At 44.5% G+C, this 5,937-nt stretch overlaps 1 pseudogene; it reads left to right on the top strand.

Moving 5' to 3' along the window:
• The first annotated feature begins 5,479 nt into the window (after nucleotides 1–5,479).
• On the top strand, nucleotides 5,480–5,718 carry LOC139275389 (U2 spliceosomal RNA; annotated as a pseudogene).
• The last annotated feature ends 219 nt before the right edge of the window (nucleotides 5,719–5,937 follow it).

The following is a 5,937-nucleotide window of genomic DNA, read 5'->3' on the forward strand; positions in this document are numbered from 1 at the left end:
CTTCTCCAGTACAGGTACTTGCATTTATATTCATAACAGCATGAAATAAGCAACCAAATAGGAATGTTCTCTGGTCATTCAGCATGCATTATTTAGTTATGGATATTGTTTAAATTGCAAAGCGAAATCTGTAATTAGTTTGCCAATACTTGCAAATATCACTGAATAATGAGAAATTAAGTGAGACATCTGTTGATTAATTTCTCAGAAGTATATTCGGAACTGGAAGGATCACATAGACAAATCATCTTTTGATTTTTTCTTTTCACCTTTTATTTCAAAAGATCAAATGATGGGGATGGGTTTAACACCCATTTTACCACCCTACTGTTCCCTTGCATTGTGTATAACCAGGGGTCACAGTCTCAGGATAAGGGGTAGGCCATTTGAGATTGAGACGAGGAGGAATTTCTTCACTCAGTTGTAAATCTTTGGAATTGTCTGCCCCAGAGGACTGTGGATGCGGAGTCATTGAGTATATTCAAGGCTGAGACAGATAGATTTTTGGACTCTGGGGGAATCAAGGGATATGGAAATTGGGCAGGAAAGTGGAGTTGAGGTCGATGATCAGCCATGATCTTATTGAATGGCGGAGCAGGCTCAAGGGGCTGAATGGCCTGCTCTTGCTCCGATTTCTTATGTTCTTATATTTTTATGTTGCTGCAGTATTCAATTGGTTCTGAAATAATTCCAGGGTTTTCAAACTCTACTGCCTTATCTGGAAGCCCATTCCACGCCCTGATCACTCTGTGAAGAAGAATTTCCTGATATCAGTCCCAAGTTTGTCGTTAAAACCTTTGTACCTTTGTCCTAATTTACCTTATCCATACCATTTACTATAATATGGACTGCTGTGAGATCACCTCTCAGACATCTCCGGTCAAGCCTAACAATCCAAACTCTCTTCAATCCTTTCTCATAGCTCAGACCTCGCCAAACTAGACTCCTCCCACCATACTTCATCTCACCCTATCGACATATCCTTTTATCGCTTTCTCCCTCGTGCACTTTCCCATCAATGTAATAATGAATGATGAACTCTTCTCCATACTGCCTCCCAATGGTTGAATGACTCCCTTTTGTTTCAGTGACCAGACTGTAAAAAGTACTAATCAGAGCACTCACTCATCATCCTAGGCAGTCCCTCGAAATCAAGGAAGATTTGCTTCCATTCTCAAAGTGAGTACTCAGGTGACTCTACAGTCCAATCCTGGAATTACAGTCTCTGTCCCAGGTGGGACAGGCAGTCGTTGAAGGAAAGGGTGGGTGGGGAGTCTGGTTTGCCGCACGCTCCTTCCGCTGCCTGCGCTTGCTTTCTGCATGCTCTTGGTGACGAGACTCGAGGTGCTCAGCGCCCTCCCGGATGCTCTTCCTCCACTTAGGGCAGTCTTTGGCCAGCGACTCCCAGGTGTCGGTCCCAGGTGGGGATGTTGCACTTTATCAAGGAGGCTTTGAGGGTGTCTTTGAAATGTTTCCTCTGCCCACCTGGGGCTCGCTTGCCGTGTAGGAATTCCGCGTAGAGCGCTTGTTTTGGGAGCATGATCGTAACTTTGATTTGCCGGATTTATATTCTACTGCTTTGGCTATGTGGTTCAACATTTATCGCTGCATTGCAGGGGGAAGCTCGGTAAGTGCATGAGGAAGAAAGGAATAGAAGGACATGGTGATAGGGTGAGGTGAAGTCAGGTGGGAGGAGACTGGTCTGGAGCATAAGGACCAGCACAGACCAGTCGGGCCGAATGGCTGTGCTGTAAATTTGAGGTAATTATGTGTTGTGACTTGGTGGGTTGCCAATACCTGTAAGCTGCATCATGTTAGGAAGGGATAGGCTTGTTGGACCAGGTGATACTTTATTTTATATTTTTGTGTGATATTAGTTCTATTCACTGTCCTGCTTCTGTGGTGTTGTCTAAGCACAACGGTGTCTTGAACCATTATTTTGTTTACTAGCCACAACTATGTGAAAAGTGGGTCATTTTCCCCACAGGATTGATACAATTCTCCCTTTGCTGAACACTCGGGCTGCTACGAACATGCACCATCACAGTAAAAACATTCCTTACCTTGAACTTCTGTTTTAATTTCCAATGCATTACATTTAATTATTTAACTGTGACCTTTGTCCCGTTGGCTATATTTCCTGCCGAGCTTGTTGACAGCTCAATTGAACATGCTAGCTTCAATACTTCATTAAGATCCCTGCTTTTAACTAATGCGTATTGACACAACAGTTTTAAAGTGCAGTCTTCAATCTATGCATGTGAATTTCACAATCTATATTATGTAACTCGCACATTACTGCTTTAATTCTACACAAAGCTGTCCACTGTGGTTTCCTCATTCTTCACAATATTGCGATGGAGGATTGTTTTGCAAAGTGTATCTTTCTTGGACGCAAATAATGGATGAATGCTATTTTGGCATATTCATAATCATCACCCTCACCTGCATTAGTGTTGACAATGTTTTATAACACCTCTCACTGTAATGGAAGAATAGAGCTCCTTTCTGCTCAAACACGATAATGCTCAATCCAATCAATCATTGTCCCTTCAGCCCTCTTTATCCCCGTCAACCAGTGAATCACAATTGAGTGCATCATGTACAGGCAAGATCGGTGAAGGAATGTCAATAGCACACACAGGGCACATGGGATATGTACGGTACTTGCATATTGTTAACTGGACACTAGATGTCCGCCTGATGGAAGGAAGCACACTGTAGCAATTCACTCTAAGATCTATCCTTGCATTGCTTTTGTTATTCAATGACAGCCTATTCTGAAACGTCTCGAAATGTTAAAAAGCAGCTAGCTGTTACCGCACCAATTTAAGCGTTTGTTCAGACAAAACAACATGTATTCAAGCAGATAGGTTTTTTATCCCTCTCACATACTGTCGCTGCTTTTGTTAATCCGCTTCAGTATTGCTGTGTACAGAAGTACGCACTGAATAAAACTGTCAGCTGTGGGTCAGTGGGTAGCACTCTCGCCTCTGGGTCAGAAGGTTGTGGGTTTAGGTCCCACACCAGGAACTTGAGCACAAAAAAATCTAGGCTGACACCCCACTGCAGTGCTGAGGGAGTGCTGCACTGTTGGAGGTGCTGTCTTTCAGGTGAGATGTTAAACCGAGGCCCCGTCTGCCCTCTCAGGTGGATGTAAAATGTCCCATGGCACTATTTCGAAGAAGAGCAGGGGAGTTATCCCCGGTGTCCTGGCCAACAATTATCCCTCAATCAACATAACAAAACAAGATTATCTGGTCATCATCACATTGTGGTTTGTGGGAGCTTGCTGTGTGCAAATTGACTGCTGCGTTTCCTACATTGCAACAGTGACTATATTTCAATAAGTACTTCATTGACTGTAAAGCACGTTGTGACGTCCGGTGGTCATGAAAGGCGCTAAATAAATGCAAGTCTTTCTTTCTATTTTAAAACTGAAAATAAACCATTTCTTTTGTAAGACTACTGTATCTATCTTTAAGTTTCCAGCACATGTTTTAACTTGCGGATGAGTTGCATCTCACCCAGGAGGTTACCAAAACTGCAACAGCATAAAATGCTCCCTCTGCTGGATACATTAATAATGACATCATAGTCTGAAACACTGCACCAAAGCTTGACTACTTATATCAGCTTCACCTGAGCCCCTTGATGATTTAGAACCTCTAATCATTTTCACGTGTGCATTTTTAAAAAATGACATCAGTCATTGAAGGTTGGCATGCAGGTACAGCAGGCGGTTAAGAAAGCAAATGGCATGTTGGCCTTCATAGAGAGGGGATTTGAGTATAGGGGCAGGGAGGTGTTGCTACAGTTGTACAGGGCCTTGGTGAGGCCACACCTGGAGTATTGTGTACAGTTTTGGTATCCTAACCTGAGGAAGGACATTCTTGCTATTGAGGGAGTGCAGCCAAGGTTCACCAGACTGATTCCCGGGATAGTGGGACTGACCTATCAAGAAAGACTGGATCAACTGAGCTTGTATTCACTGGAGTTCAGAAGAATGAGAGGGGACCTCATAGAAACGTTTAAAATTCTGATGGGTTTAGACAGGTTAGATGCAGGAAGAATGTTCCCAATGTTGGGGAAGTCCAGAACCAGGGGTCACAGTCTAAGGATAAGGGGTAAGCCATTTAGGACCGAGATGCGGAGGAACTTCTTCACCCAGAGAGTGGTGAACCTGTGGAATTCTCTACCACAGAAAATTGTTGAGGCCAATTCACTAAATATATTTAAAAAGGAGTTAGATGAAGTCCTTACTACTCGGGGGATCAAGAGGTATGGCGAGAAAGCAGGAATGGGGTACTGAAGTTGCATGTTCAGCCATGAACTCATTGAATGGCGGTGCAGGCTAGAAGGGCCGAATGGCCTACTCCTGCACCTATTTTCTATGTTTCTATGTTTCTATATCTAGACTGGGTGTTTTTCTTCAGAAGAACCTGTTATGTTCAGAATAACTCCACAAGACTGTATTGTAAGCTCAAACTGTTGTGATCTTGGTCTCTTTAATGTGACTCCAGATTGAGGAGGCAGCATGGTGAATCACCTTTTATACCTGCTTGCCCCAGGGTGCACAGGTGACCCTTAGCGCTCCCACAGGTGTGCCCTCTGGTGGCAAGTCTTACATATTGGTGAGGTTTACATACATACATAACAAACCTAAGATAGATTCAGAAGTCAAAACGACTCAGTCCCACCCCAATCAAGATATCCTAAATGATTCCAGAATTGCAACCGTCCCTATCCTATCTGGATGTTTATTCCATGTGCTGATCAATCTTTGTGCAGTGAAGATATTTCTAACCTCATTCCACAGGGAGTCTGTGATCCCCTTGCCCCATTTACGATCTGAAGATCACTTTCAAAACAAAACTGAAATGCTCCAGTTTCTCCAGACTTTCCTCATACCTCAGGTTTACGAAGTAAGGAGTCAGAGATATAGATCATCTGTGAACTGCTTCTAGGGCTTGACAATAGCCTGTGTCTCACTGACCAGAAATAGGTGTTGTACTCAATGGTCTGATCCAGAACACTATACAGTTTCAGCATGACTTGTACTCTACCATATACAGTAGACACCTCAAATTGATGAAGAAATACCACCAACGATGTCTCTGCAAGATCCTGCAAATTCCCTGGGAGGACAGACCACCAATGTTAGTGTCCTCGATCAGGCCAACATCCCCAGCATCGAAGCACTGACCACACTCGACCAGCTCCGTTGGGTGGGTCACATTGTTTGCATGCCTGACACAAGACTCCCAAAACAAGCACTCTACTCAGAATTCCTTCACAGCAAACGAGCCCAAGGTGGACAGAGGAAACATTTCAAGGACACCCTCAAAACCTCTTTGATAAAATCCAACATCCCCACCGACACCTGGGAGTCCCTGGCCAAAGATCGCCCTAAGTGGAGGAAGTGCATTCGGGAGGGCACTGAGCATCTTGAGTCTCATCGTCGAGAGCATGCAGAAATCAAGCTTCTCGGCCTTTTGGCTAAGATCATGCGTAACTGACCTGACAGGGGAGTAACCACCATAACCCCAAGGTGGTTCTCCCTGAATCAGGAAGGTATATGCTTGCTTTTTTGGAAATAGGAGGTGGGTGGGGTGGCTTGACCCATCCACCTCCACGGAGGTGTGTGGGGGGCCTGACCCATCCACCTCCATGGCACGAACCTGGTATTGCAGTACTTCCAGGAACGGTGCAGTGGCTCTAGGCCTTTTGGCTAAGAGCATTGGCGCAGAGTGATCCTTGACGTGTGCAAGGTGACCTCTGGCGTTTGTGATTTGACAAAGAATTGGAACGATTGGCTACGAATTTCAAAAAAAAAAAATGCAGAAATCAAGCGCAGGCAACGGAAGGAGCGTGCAACAAACCAGTCCCACCCACCCTTTCCTTCAACCACTGTCTATCCCACCTGTGACAGAGGCT

The sequence above is a fragment of the Pristiophorus japonicus genome, chromosome 10, assembly GCF_044704955.1.
Source record: "Pristiophorus japonicus isolate sPriJap1 chromosome 10, sPriJap1.hap1, whole genome shotgun sequence".
In the NCBI taxonomy this organism is placed as follows: Eukaryota; Metazoa; Chordata; class Chondrichthyes; family Pristiophoridae; genus Pristiophorus; species Pristiophorus japonicus.